The sequence below is a fragment of the Molossus molossus genome, unplaced genomic scaffold, assembly GCF_014108415.1.
Source record: "Molossus molossus isolate mMolMol1 unplaced genomic scaffold, mMolMol1.p scaffold_m16_p_2, whole genome shotgun sequence".
Lineage (NCBI taxonomy): Eukaryota > Metazoa > Chordata > Mammalia > Chiroptera > Molossidae > Molossus > Molossus molossus.
Window position 1 is genome coordinate 62,087,862 of NW_023425355.1, and position 15,119 is coordinate 62,102,980.

A 15,119-nucleotide genomic window follows, 5' to 3' on the forward strand; every position below is an offset into this window, starting at 1 on the left:
CAATCTTAGTGAAATGAAAAAATGTCTATATACTCACAGTCTCCCAAAACTAAACCGCAAAGAGATAGAAAACTTGAACACACCAATAACAAAGGAAACTGAAGATGTAATCAAGACTCTCCCAGCAAACAAAGGAATAAGCCCGGACGTCTTCATGGGAGAGTTTTACCGAAAACTGAAAGAAAAATGAATAGCCATTCTCCTAAAACTATTTCAAAAAATTCAAAAAAAGGGAAGACTTCCAAACTTGTTTTATGAGGCCAGCATAATTCTAATTTCAAAACCAGAAAAAGACACTACAACAAAAGAATACTACAGGCCAATATCTTTGATGTAAATAGATGCCAAAATCCTGAACAAAATACTAGCAAATCGAATCCAGCAATACATCAAAAAAATTGTTCATCATGACCAAGTGAGATTAATATCAGGGATGCAAGGCTGGTACAATATTTGCAAATCAATAAATGTGATACACCACATAAACAAAATGGAAAATAAAAATCATATGATCATATCAATAGATGGTGAAAAAGCATTCGACAGAATCCAGCACCCATTTCTGATAAAAATGATCAGCAATCTGGGAACAGAAGGATCATATCTCGACATAATAAAGGCCATATATGAAACACCTACAGCCCACATCCTACTCAATGAAAAAAGAATAAAGCATTTCCCTTAAGAACAGGAACAAGACAAGGATGCCACTCTTATTTAACATAGTACTGCAAGTCTTAGTCACAGCAATCAGACAGGAAGAAAAAATAAAAGGGATCCAAATTGGAAAGGAGGAAATGAAACTGTCATTATTTGCAGGTGACATAGTATTATACAAAGAAAACCCCAAAGACTCCATCGGATTTCAACTAGACTTAATAAATGAATTTGGCAAAGTAGCAGGATATCAAATTAACATCAAGAAATCAATGGCATTCTTATACACCAATAATGAAATCACAGAAATAGAAACATAAAAACAATGCCATTTACCATCGTGGCAAAAAAAATAAGATACCTAGGAATAAACTTTTTTTTATGAATTTTTATTTATTTTTTTGTTACAGATATTTTACCTTTTTACCCCATTGGCACCCCCCACCCCACCCCACCTCCGCCCCGTCCCCGGCTTAGTTGTCCATGTCCATTGGTCATGCATACATGCATATAAGTTCTGTGGTTTATCTCTTCCCACCCCCCCACCACTCACCCCCTCTTCTGAGGGATGTCAGTCAGTGCCCTACTTCCATGTTTCTGGGTCTACTGTATTCCTCAGACTGTTATGTTCATTATATTCCATATATAAGTGAGAGCATGTGATATTTGTCTTTTTCTGCTTGGCTTCGTTCACTTAGGATAATACTTTCCAGGTCCCTCCATGTCGTCTCAAAGGTTAAGAGATCTTTCTTTCTTACTGCTGCATAGTAGTCCATTGTGTATATGAACCACAGCTTTTTTATCCATTCATCTACTGGTGGACACTTGGGCTGTTTCCAGATCTTAGCTATTGTAAATAATGCTGCTATGAACATGGGGATACATATGTTCTTCCTGACTGGTGTTTCAGGCTTCTTAGGGTATATTCCCAGCAGTGGGATCACTGGGTCAAATGGAAGTTCAATTTTTAATTTTTTGAGGTAGCACCATATTATTTTCCATAGCGGCTGCACCAGTCTGCATTCCCACCAGCAGTGTATTAGAGTCCCCTTTTCTCCACACCCTCGCCAACACTTGTTGTTTGATAATTTGTTGATGGCGGCCATTCTGACAGGTGTGAGGTGATACCTCATTGTTGCTTTAATTTGCATCTCTCTGATGATTAGTGATGTTGAGCATTTCTTCATATGTCTTTTGGCCATTTGTATGTCCTGTTTGGAGAGGTGTCTAATCAGCTCCTCTGCCCATTTTTTAATTGGGTTCTTTGTCTTCCTTTTGTTGAGTTGTATGAACACTCTATATATATTGGAAATTAACCCCTTATCTGATACATCATTGGCAATGATGTTCTCCCATACAGTGGGTTGCCTTTCCATTTTGAGGATTGTTTCTTTTGCTGTGCAGAAGCTTTTTAGTTTGATGTAGTCCCATGTGTTCATTTTCTCCTTTATTTCTGTTGCCTTAGGTGATATATCAGTGAAAATTCTGCTCCGTATAATGTCTGAAATTTTGTTGCCTACATTTTCTTCTAGAATTTTTATGGATTCACAGGTCACATTTAAGCCTTTTATCCATTTTGAGTTTATTTTTGTGTATGGTGTAAGTTGATGGTCTAGTTTTATTTTTTTTCATGTAGCTGTCCAATTTTCCCAACACCATTTATTAAAGAGGCTGTCTTTACTCCACTGTATGCTCTTTCCAACTTTGTCAAATATTAATTGAGCGTATTGGCTTGGGTCCATTTCTGGGTTTTCAGTTCTGTTCCACTGGTCTATATGCCTGTTCTTGTGCCAGTACCAGGCTGTTTTGGTTACAGTCGCTTTGTAGTATAACCTGATATCTGGTATTGTGATCCCACCTACTTTGTTCTTCTTTTTCAAGATTGCTGTGGCTATTCGGGGTCATTTTTGGTTCCATGTGAACTTTTGAAGTATTTGTTCTAGTTCTATGAAATATGTCGTTGGTATTTTGATGGGGATTGCATTGAATCTATAGATTGCTTTGGGTAGTATGGACGTTTTAATGATGTTAATTCTTCCACTCCATGAACAGGGTATGTGCTTCCACTTTTTTGTATCTTCCTCTATTTCTTTTTTCAATGACCTGTACTTTTGTGCAAATAGGTCCTTTACTTCTTTGGTTAAGTTTATTCCTAGGTATCTTAATTTTTTTGGCGCAATGGTAAATGGGATTGTTTTTTTAGTTTCTCTTTCTGTGAGTTCATCATTGGTGAACAAGAATGCTGTAAATTTCTTGACGTTAATTTTGTATCCTGCTACTTTGCCAAATTAATTTATTAAGTCTAATAGTTTTTTGATGGAGTCTTTAGGGTTTTCTATGTATAATATCATGTCGTCTGCAAATAATGACAGTTTCACTTCCTCCTTTCCAATTTTTTCTTCATGTCTCATTGTTGTTGCTAAGACTTTCAGTACAATGTTAAATAAGAGTGACGAAAGTGGACATCCCTGTCTTGTTCCTATTCTTAATGGAAATGTTTTTAGTTTCTGTCCATTGAGCATGATGTTGGCTGTAGGTCTTTCATATATGGCCTTTATTATGTCGAGATATGATCCCTCTATTCCCACATTGCTGAGCGTTTTTATCAGAAATGGATGCTGGATTTTGTCGAATGCTTTTTCAGCATCTATTGATATGATCATGTGGTTTTTATTCTTCATTTTGTTTATGTGGTGTATCACATTTATTGATTTGTGAATATTGTACCAGCCTTGCATCCCTGGAATGAATCCCACTTGGTCATGGTGAATAATTTTTTTGATGGATTTCTGGATCCAATTTGTTAATATTTTGTTCAGGATTTTGGCGTCTATGTTCATCAGGGATATTGGTCTGTAGTTTTCTTTCTTCATAGTGTCTTTTTCTGGTTTTGGGATTAGGATTATGTTGGCCTCATAGAAGGTGTTTGGAAGTCTTCCTTCTTCTTGAATTTTTTGAAAGAGTTTGAGGAGAATGGGTGTTAGTTCTTTTTTAAATGTTCGGTAAAACTCCCCCGTGAAGCCATCTGGGCCTGGGCTTTTGTTTGCTGGGAGAGTCTTGATTTCCTCTTCAATTTCCTTAGTTGTTATTTGTCTGTTCAAGTTTGCTATCTCTTCCGGGTCCAGTTTTGGGAGTCTGTATGTTTGTAGAAATTTGTCCATTTCGCTTAGATTGTCGAATTTTTTGCCATATAGTTGTTCATAGTACTTGTTATCGATCTTCTGTATTTCCGTGGTGTTGGTTGTTACTTCTCCTCTTTAATTTCTGATTTTATGTATTTGGGTTCTCTCCCTTTGTTTCTTGGTGAGTCGAGCTAAGGGTCCATCAATCTTGTTTATCTTTTCAAAAAACCAGCTCTTTGTTTCATTGATCCTTTGAATTGTTTTTTTGGTCTCTATGTCATTTATTTCTGATCTGATCTTTACTATTTCCTTCCTTCTACTTGCTCTGGGGTTTTCTTTTTGTTTGCTTTCTAATTTTTAAAGTTGTGAGGTTAGACAGTCAATTAGAAATTTTTCTTGTTTTTTGAGGTAGGCCTGTAGTGCTATGAACTTCCCTCTCAGAACTGCTTTCCTGCATCCCATAGATTTTATGTTGTTGTGTGTTCATTTTCATTGGTTGCCAAGAAGTTTTTAATTTCTTTCTTATTCTCTGCGGTGACCCAATCATTGTTTAATAATATGCTATTTAGCCACCATGTGTTGAAATGTATTTGCATGTTCTTGTTGCAATTGATTTCTAGTTTCATGCCATTGTGATCTGAGAAGATGCTTGATATGATTTCAATCTTCTTGGACTTGTAGAGATTTAGTTTGTGTCCTATCATGTGGTCTATCTTTGAGAATGTCCCATGTGCACTTGAGAAGAATGTGTATTGTGTAGATTTGGGGTGTAATTCTCTGTAGATATCTATTAAATCCATTTGGTCTAGTGCTTCATTTAGAGTCTCTGTTTCCTTGCTAATTTTTTGCCTAGAGGATCTATCCAGTGCTGTCAACGGGGTGTTGAAGTCCCCTGCTATGATTGTATTGTTGTCGATTTCTCCTTGGAAGTCCTCCAGAAGATTTTTCATATATTTTGGTGCTCCTATATTGGGTGCATATATGTTTATCAAGGTTATATCTTCCTGTTGGATAGATCCTTTCAATATTATGTAGTGGCCTTCTTTGTCTCTAGTTATGGTCTTCATTTTGAAATCTAGTTTATCAGATATGAGAATTGCTACCCCAGCTTTTTTTTGCTTTCCATTTGCTTGGAAAATTTTTTTCCATCCCTTCACTTTCAACCTATGTGAGTCTTTTGTTGTGAGGTGGGTCTCTTGTAAACAACATATAGATGAGTCATGCTTTCTTATCCAGTTATCTACTCTGGGTCTTTTTATGGGAGCATTTAATCCATTTACATTTAAGGTGCTTTTTGATATGTACTTATTTATTGCCATTTTTCTTTAGTGTGGTTCTCTTTTTCTTCGCATTTCTACTGCTAATTACAGGAGTCCTTTTAACATTTCTTGCAGTGCTCGTTTGGTGCTAATGTATTCCCTTAGCCTTTTTTTTTTTTTTTTTTTTTTTGTCTGGGAAGCTCTTTATTTGACCTTCTATTTTGAATGATAGCCTTGCTGGGTAGAGTAGTCTTGGATTCAGATTCTTGTTTTTCATGACTTTGATTACTTCATGTTATTCCCTTCTGGCCTGTAGTGTTTCTTGTGAGAAGTAAGCTGAGAACCTTATGAGGTTTCCTTTGTAGGTAACCTGTTGCTTATCTCTTGCTGCTTTTAGGATTCTCTCTTTGTCTTTAATTTGTGGCATTTTAATTACTATGTGTCTCGGTGTGGGCCTGTTTGGGTTCTTCTTACTTGGGACTCTCTGTGCTTCTTGAACTTGAATGCCTTCTTCCTTCACCAAATTAGGGAAGTTTTCTGTCACTATTTTTTTGAATATATTCTTTATCCCTTGATCATTTTCTTCTTCTTCGGGAACTCCTATGATGTGAATATTATTACGTTTCCCGTTTCCCACAGTTCTCTTAAGCTGTCTTCCTGTTTTTTAATAGTTTTTTCCTTTAGTTTTTCTGATTGGTTGATTTTTTCTACCCTGTCTTCTAATTCACTGATCTGGTCCTCAGCTTCCTCTACTCTGCTTTTTAAACCTTCCAATGTGTTTTTCATTTCTGATATGTCATTTTTTATCTCTTCTTGATGATTTTTAATTTCCAGTTGGCTTATTTTCAGTGTCTCTATGTCCTTACTCATGCTGTTCAGCTTCCTCAAGAGCATGGCTCTGAATTCTAGCTCTGTTAACAAGCCTAATTGCTCTACATTGATCTCATCTTCAGAAGAGGTCTCTCGCTTTTTCATTTGGCTTCTGTTTCTGTGTTTCACCATTTTGGCTATCACTGTGGGCTTTGGAGCCTGTCAAGTTTTCCCTGTGTGTGTTGGTGTTCTGCTGTTTTTGGCTCCCTCTCCTATGTTTAGATGAGCGAGGGAGGACCCATGTCAAACACCACTGTCAAGTCTTACTTTCCTGGTTAAAGTTGCCAGCCCTGGAAAGGTACTGTTATCCTCTAGCTTTTTGCCTGGAGGCTAGCAGTCGAGATTACTTGATGAGTTTTGTGTTGTCAGTTGATTGAAAAACTCCCTCAGGTGCTCAGCACAAGGGGCTTTCACGAGGGTGGGGCAGATGCTGGTGTTTAATGAGCCTCAATTAGCACTTTAATGGCCCACAGGGTGGGGTTGGATCTCTGAGGGAGGGGCTGCTGCCTCTCCCCAGAGCCCTGGGAAGGAGCAATGTGGCCACAGTCCTGCGTGGCTGGCACTCAGCAAGTGCTCTGGTTGTCCTACAAATCCCAAGTGTCCCGACACAGTTCCAGTCTAGTCTGCCCTCCCTCTGCCAGAGCCCAAGGTGAGTGGCCGTGGCTGTTTTAGCCTCTGTCCTGGCTCTGCCCTGTGGAGCTGCCTGGGAGTGTGACCCGAGGGTGCTGCTCCCAGCTAAGGCCACTGCCGAGCTGCCAACCGTGGGCTCCCAGCCCTTGTCTCGCGCCTTCGCAAGCCTACCGGGATGGAGTCAGTATCCCTCGTTATATGGTCCTAGCAAGCTGCTTTTCTGTTGCTTTTTCCCATCAATTTGTCTGTGTTATAATTGTATTTCCAGTTTGGTTCTGGGAGACGGTCTGTGTAGCTTCCGTTCACTCTGCCGCCATTTTTCGATCCTCAGCTGAGAGTCTTATGTGGGTTCCTTTGTAGGTAACCTGTTGCTTATCTCTTGCTGCTTTAGAATTCTCTCTTTGTCTTTTATTTCTGGAATTTTAATTATTATGTGTCTTGGCGTGGGCCTGTTTGGGTTCTTCTTACTTGGGCTCTCTGTCCTTCTTGAACTTGAATGCCTTCTTTCTTCACCAAGTTAGGAAAGTTATCTGTCACTATTTCTTTAAATATGTTTTCTAACACTTGCCCATTTTCTTCCTGTTCGGGGACTCCTATGATGCAAATGTTATTACATTTCCAGTTGTCCCACAGTTCCTTAAGCTGTCTTCCTGTTTTTTTTTTGTTTTTGTTGTTGTTGTTGTTGTTGTTTTATCCTCACCGGAGGACATTTTCCCATTTTTTTGTTCAGGTAGAGTGGGAGGGAGAGAGGAACAGAGAGAGAGAGAGAAACATCGATGTGAAAGGAACACATCGAGTGGCTGCCACCCACACGACCGACCAGGGCCGGGGACAAACTGCAACCGAGGTACGCGCCCTTAGCGGGAACTGAACCCAGGTCTCTCAGGACCGGAGGTCGATGCTCTAACCGCTGAGCCAAACTGGCCAGGGCTTCCTGTTGTTTTAATTGTTTTTTTCCTTTTGGTTTTCTGATTGGTTGATTTTTCTACCCTGTGTTCTAATTCACTGATTTGGTTTTCACCTTCCTCTACTCTGCTTGTTAGTCCTTCCAATGTGTTTTTTTATTTCTGCTATGTCTTTCTTCATTTCCACTTGGATGTTTTTCAACATTTCTATATCTTTACTCATGGTGCTGATGTCCTTACTCATGCTGTTGAGCTTCCTCATGATCATGGCTCTGAACTCTACCTCTGATAATTTGCTTAGCTGCATTTTACTTATCTTATTTTTGATAGAGTGCTCATGTTCTTTCATTTGGGATTTGTTTCTTTGTTTCACCATTTTGGCTATATCAGTGGGTTTTGAAGCCTGCCAAATTTTCCCTGTGGGTGTTGATGTTCTGCTGTTTGTGGCTTCCTCTGCTGTGTCTGATCGATCCTGGATGGGCCCACATTAAACACCACTGTCAAGTCTTACTTTCTTGGGTAGATTTGCAAGTTCAGGAAAGGTACAATTATTTTCTATCTTTTTGCCTAGAGGCTAGTAGTCTCAGTTACTCAGGGCCTTGGAATGTAGCCCTTGTGTTCTCTTTAAGAGAATTTTCAGAGGTTGGGACAGATGCTCATTGTTAATGAGCATCAATTTGCATTTCTTTCCTTACCTGGAAAGGGCTGAATCTCTGAGGCAGGGGCTGCTGCTTTTCCCCACAGCCCTGAGAAGAAGCATACTGGCCATCATCCTTTTTGTCCATGACTTAGCAAAAACTCTGAGTGCCCTCCTATCACAGTTGTCCCCATTGAGTTCCAGTCTAGTCTGCCCTCCCTCTGCCAGAGCCCCAGGTGATTGGCTGTTACCCAACCAATGTGCCTTTCTGGCCCTCTGCACTTTGAAACAGGTTTGGTCTTTATTCCCCAAGTGTGCTGCTCATAGCTAAGATTGCTGCTGTCCCAGCCCGCCACCCCCTCATACCTCTGCAGATTCTACCATTGTCCTTGATTATATGGTCCTTTCTGCTGCTTTTCTGTTGCTTTTTTTTCAGATTTGTTTTTATTGTAGCTATAATTCCCATTTGGTCCTGGGAGATCATCTGTGTAGCTTCCATTCACTCCACCGTCATTTTCCTCTCACTCTAATCTTGTTTTACTCTAAAATTCCAAAACATTGTGTATTCCTTTTAAGGTCCTATTACATTTTAACATTAGCCATAGTTATTTTTGCTGTGTAACTATTCCTGTCATTAGACATTGTATCGTCTGAGTTGGCTGACACAGTACTTTGAACACCATAGGTACTCAATAAATATTCTTTCAGTTGAAAGAGTATGGCATAAACCAGGATAGGTTACCAAGTTTAATAAACCTCACAAATCTTTACTTATTGAGAATCTTTAGTGGCAATTATCTGAACACCAAGTCTCATAGACATAGTTAATGACGATGAAGGTATAGGAGTTTAGAGTGAATATGTAGAGATTCTTTTTGTCTTTTGTTGGATGCTGAGAGTTTCATTTCAACTTCTGGGTAGCTTTTTATAATGCTCTATCCTTAAGCCTTCCTGCTGGAACAATTTATCTTATTTGATGGATTCAGCAAGTAGCAATTAGGCTTTTTTACATAGTCCCTATTTCTTGATCTCATCTGTGCGGTGTTCATTATGCTCACCCTCAACATCAATAAGTCAGTTTTACAGAATATCTGATGCTATACAGGGTATTCTAGAAAGCTCTCTGTTTGAGTAATGCAGTTTTTCTCATTGTCCCTGATTATATACAACTCTTAAATGGAAAATATGATATATTTTTTGAAGATTTATTCCTCTTAGCCTACTTCTAAAGGTCTAAAAGTAGAAATAACATATATATGGAATAATCAGGCCCAGGTATCTAAGTATTTTTAATACACAGAATCAGATATATTTTATGCCCCTTTTTCTGCCAAGGAACAGAACTGGAGAGGTAAAATGTAATAAATATCATTCACTACATGAGCAGACACATTGAATCCACTCTGGCAGACAGACAATGCCAAGATGACATTTATTCCACACCAATGAAAGTACAAGGAAAGTTTGGGAATTGGTGCATGCACGCAAGGATGCAGAAGGCCACTTATCCAAATTGTTTATATCCACTGTTTTTCCAAGTTAAAGGCACTCATAGGTTATTTCCTCTCACTGATTATTTTATATTTGGTAAAAAATTTGAAATATCTTATAATTAAAGCTGTGTTAGGGGAGAGAAAGGGGGAGAGAGGGAGAGAAAGAGAGGAGAGAGAAACAGGAACCATTAAAATCAGAGTAATGGAACCAAAGTTTTGTAATAAAAATGGAAGAAATATTTACAAAAGAAAATACAATTAATCAATATGATTATATAATATAATAAATGGTAGGTACAGCAGTTGTGCAAGAAAATTCTCTTGAGCTTCTTGCTCCCAATGCAAGAGTGATGTAGAGTAATTATGCAACACTCATTATCTAATAAAAAGGAAATAGGATAACTTTGTCTTAGCACTGAATTCTAAGAATTTTTTGGAAGAATTATTCTGTAGAAAAAAAAACAGCAAAATTTAACATATCAAAGTTTTACTCAGCTAGGGGACTGGAGTTCAAAAAACAAATAAGATCCAATCACATACCTTAACATACTAACATTAAAATTAGTGCAGTAGAAAGATGTAAATATATGTATACATATATGGGTAGATATAGATATAATTCCATGTAATTGAAGTGGGTTAGAGTTAGGGCTAGGTCCCTCGATCACCTGAGAACTTGTTAGAAATGCAAAAATTTTGAGTCCACTCAGACCTACTAAATCAGAAACTCAGGGGTTGGGGCTCAGCAATCTGTTTTAACAAGCCTTCCAGCAGATTCTGGTGCACTTTAACATTTGAGGACCACTGGCTTAGTAATACTGACCCAAGTATTACTCATCTTTATCATCCAACTTAGGATCTAGGTCTTGAACTCTCTCCCAGATGGGGAACCAGATTACCTACTTGTTCTGACAGATTTGCCCTTTCAATCCCTGCTCCTACTCCAGAATGCTTCCTAAATCATAGAACAGAAATATATAGACATATTCTGAAATAAAGTTTCTAGAGCCCACTCCATGCTTTACACATATCAAGTCTTCAGAATTACCTGGGATAACAAAATCAATTTGAAATGTAAATTTGATCTGCTTTGAAAATATAATATGGTAAAGATCAAACAGTATAATGATTCTAGCCATAGTCTAACAAATTTGGGAATTTCTTTAGACTACCAAAGTATTCCATAAACAAAGACCGCAGCAATAGAGTAATCTCTCATATTTCATTCAACTAGACATCACTTTCCCAGATTTCTCATCTATCTCCAATAAAGTAGAAAAAGTAAAACAAGCAAAATAAAACAACAAACAATAAACAAGTTTTAAAGAAGTAAAAATGGTTATCGTAATGTCTATGCTGAAATGTAATTTAATTTACTCATCAGTAATTTCTCATGCCAATATTCAGTAACTATTTTTATTTTATACATGTTAACTATTATGATTTAGTGGGACTGTTTAGTGTTTATACATTGACAGCAGCAAGAAATTCCCCTGGGGGACAGAGGACACCAGGCAAGAGGAGAAACATTCTCCAACAACAGCAAGAAAGGACACACATTTCCCAGCTACACATATAATTCTCCCTCATGTAATTCTGAGCTAAATCACCAAAATTTTCCAGTCATCCTCATGGTCAACTTGCTGACTGGCCACTTGACTTAAATTATTTGCTTTTTTTTTTTTTACCTATTTACTTTTGGTTTTCACTTTGTATTCATAAGAGCATTTTGAGGAATGTTTGCTTTATTTCTGTCTTTGCTTCCTACTGCTACAACTGGAGAATGAGAGGCAGAAAGAGAGAGTGAGACTGAGGGTATAAGAAGAATGCATTCAAAGAAATATGTTACTGTATAAAAATAACTCAAATATTTTTGTAAATTATCTTAACGTGGTTATATTAACAAGAACTCTTAATATTTGAGAGCATAATCAAGACTATATTCAAAAGATATTTAAAACCATATTTTAAATATATTTACTAATTCAAAAAGATATTCAAGAACATATTTAAGAGTTTATCAAGAATATATCTGAGATTTATGCAGATGGCAGTGGGCAGGACCAGAGGGAGGGTGAGTGTGTGAGAGAGTAAGAGAGTGTGTGAGAGAGTGTGAGTAGACGTGAAGGTGGACAACCAAACCCGAGCAGTGCAGAGCCATGAAGCAGAAAGTTTCTGTGCTATGGACAGGAGCAGCGAGCTACCTCAGTAAATGGCTTTTCAGGGTGCTTCTCCCTGCACCATGGGGAGGTCCCACCATTTTGGAAGATCCCTGGACTTCCCTGGGAGGAAGCAGTGCAAATGGTTAGGGCCCAGCAAACTGAGCACACCAGTTCATCTGGCACCATCGGAGCAGTGGACACTTTGTATCAACACAGACCAGTGCACAGTAGTAGAGCTCCCAAGTGGAGCCTGTCATGAAAGCCACAATCAGCTGGGAGCCCAGCACCATCCCCCATAGTAGCAGCCCAATCAGAGTCCAGATATACCCCCAGCAACAGAGGCTGGGGAGCAGACATCCATCCCCATGCAACAGAAGCACAGACCAGCAGCTGAGACCCATTCCCCAAAAATACAACAAAAGTTGAGCCCCACGGGGCAGCAGCACTCCCCAGTCACCAGCAGCAGTACCTGGGGCTCTAGAGTTTTATGCGGTTCAGTAGCTTATAAAACCAGCGGGAAGCCTGAGCCCTAGAGAGACTGGTGCAATCCAGCTGCTCGCCACAGAACCAGCTGGGTGCTAAAGCACCAGAGAGGCCTGTGGGACCCAGCAGGGACTGTGCAATCTAGTTACTCTCAGGAACTGTGGGGTGCTAACATACCAGAGAGGCCTATGCAACCCAGCAGGGACTGTGCAATATAGTTACCCACGGGGCTATGGGGTGCTGACAGACCAGAGAGGCATGTGCAACCCAGCAGGGACTGTGCCATACAGTTACCCATGGGACCTGCTGGGTGCTGAAGCACCAGAGAGGCCAGTGTAACCCAGCAGGGACTGTGTTATCCAATTACCTGTGGGACCTGCCGGGTACTGAAGCACCAGAGAGGCCTGTGTGACACAGCAGGGACTGTGTGATCTATTTACCCATGGGAACTATGGGGTGCTGAGCACCAGAGAGGCCCGTGCGACCCAGAAGGGACTGTGCCATCCAATTACCCACAGGACTTGTAGGGTGCTGAAGCACTTGAGAGGCCAGTGCCACCCAGCAGAAACTGTGCAATCTAGTTACCGACGGGGCCTGTGGGGTGCTGAAGCACCACAGAGGCCTGTGCAACCCAGCATCCCATAACAGGCAAAGAGCTCAGTCCACAAAGAAACTGTGAAATCCAGTAACCCGCAGGACCTGAAGGGTGCTGGGGCACCAGGAAGGCCTGTGTGACCCAGCTGCATACAAGATAAGCATAGAGGAAGTAAAAAATAGAGACAGACAGAGTGAATAGAAGCTAGGCAGAAAATCTCCCAGGACTAAATGGGAATTACAAGTAAAATAAAGACAAATGATCAGTAAAAAGCAACAGAAAAGCAGCAGGACAGGACCATATAACCAGGGACACTGGTAGGACCTGCAGAGGCACGAGAGGGTGGTGGGCTGGGAGCCCACGGATGACAGCAGCATTAGCTGTGAGCAGCACCCTTGGGGAATAAAGACCAAGCCTGCTCAACACTGCAGAGAGCCCAGACAAAGCACTAAAATAGCCACAGCCACTAACCTGGAGATTACCACAGAGGGAGGGCAGACTGGGCTAGAACTCTGTGGGGACACCCTGGATTTGGAGGGCACTCAGAGTTTTTACTGAGTTGCAGCCACACAGGACGGTGGCCAGTGTGCTCCTTCCCAGAGCAGTGTGAAAAAGCAGCAGCCCCCCCACCCCAACCCTAGAGATTCAGCCTTTCCCAGGTGAGGCAAAGAAATAAAAATTGAGACTCATTAATAACCAGCATCTATCCCACCTTCTGGAAATCCTCTTATGCAGAACACCAGGGCAACATTCCAAGGCATGGAGTAACTGAGACTACTAGCCACCAGAAAAAACCTAGAGGATAACTGAACCTTGCCTGGGATTGCAAATCTTCCCAGAAAAGTAAAACATGACAGTGGTGTTTAACGTAGGCCCGCCCATGTTCATCAAAACACAGTAGAGGGAGCCACAAACAGCAGAACATCAACACACACAGAGAAAATTTGGCAGGCTTTAAAACCCACTGAGATAGCCAAAATGGCGAAACAAAGAAACAAACCTCAAATGAAAGAACAAGAAAACTTCACCAAAGATGAGATAAATGAAATGCAGATAAGCAAATTATCAGAGGTAGAGTTCAGAGCCATGATCTTGAAGCTCAGCATCATGAGTAAAGACATCAGCACAATGAGTAAAGATATAGAAATATTGAAAACCAGACAAGTGGAAATGAAGAATGACATGGGAGAAATTAAAAACACATTGGAAGGATTAACCAGCAAAGTAGAGGAAGATGAGGACCTAATCAGTGAATTAGAAGACAGGGTAGAAAAAATCAACCAATCAGAAAACCAAAAGGAAAAAACAATTAAAACAACAGGAAGACAGCTTAAGAGAACTGTGGGACAATTGGAAACGTAATGACATTCGCATCATAGGAGTTCCTGAAGAGGAAGAAAATGGGCAAGGGTTAGAGAATATATTTAAAGAAATAGTGACAGAAAACTTTCCTAACTTGGAGATGGAAGAAGGCATTCAAGTTCAAGAAGCACAGAGAGCCCCAAGTAAGAAGAACCCAAACAGGCCCACACCAAGACATAATAATTGAAATGCCAAAAATTAAAGACAAAGAGAGAATCCTAAAAGCAGCAAGAGAGAAGCAACAGGTAACCTACAAAGGAAATCCCATAAGGCTCTCAGCTGACTTTTGAACAGAAACACTACAGGCCAGAAGGGAGTGGCATGAAGTAATCAAGGTCATGAAAAACAAGAATCTGAATCCAAGACTACTCTATCTACCAAGGCTATCATTCAAAATAGAAGGTCAAATAATGAGCTTTCCAGACCAAAAAAATAATGTTAAGGAAATATATTAACCCCAAACCAGTACTGCAAAATATGCTAAAAAGACTACTGTAATTAGTAGAAGAAATAGGAAGAAACTAGAACAACACTAAATAAAAATGTCAATAAATAAGTACATATAAATTATCACCTTAAATGTGAATGCTCTGATAAAAAGATATAGAGTAGCCGACTGGATAAGAAAGCATGACTCACATATACGTTGTATAACAGAAACCCACCACACAACAAAAGACTCACATACGTTGAGGTAAAGGGATGGAAAAAGATCTTTCCAGCAAATGAAAAGCAAAAAAAAAAAAAAAAAAAAAAAAAAAACCCTGGGGTAGCAATACTTATATCTGATAAAGTAGATTTAAAAATGAAGACCATAACTAGAGACAAAAAGTTCACTACATAATTTTGAAAAAATCTATCCAACAGGAAGATATAACCTTGGTAAAAATATATGCACTCAATTTAGGAGCACCAACGTATATCAAAAATCTTTTGGAGGACTT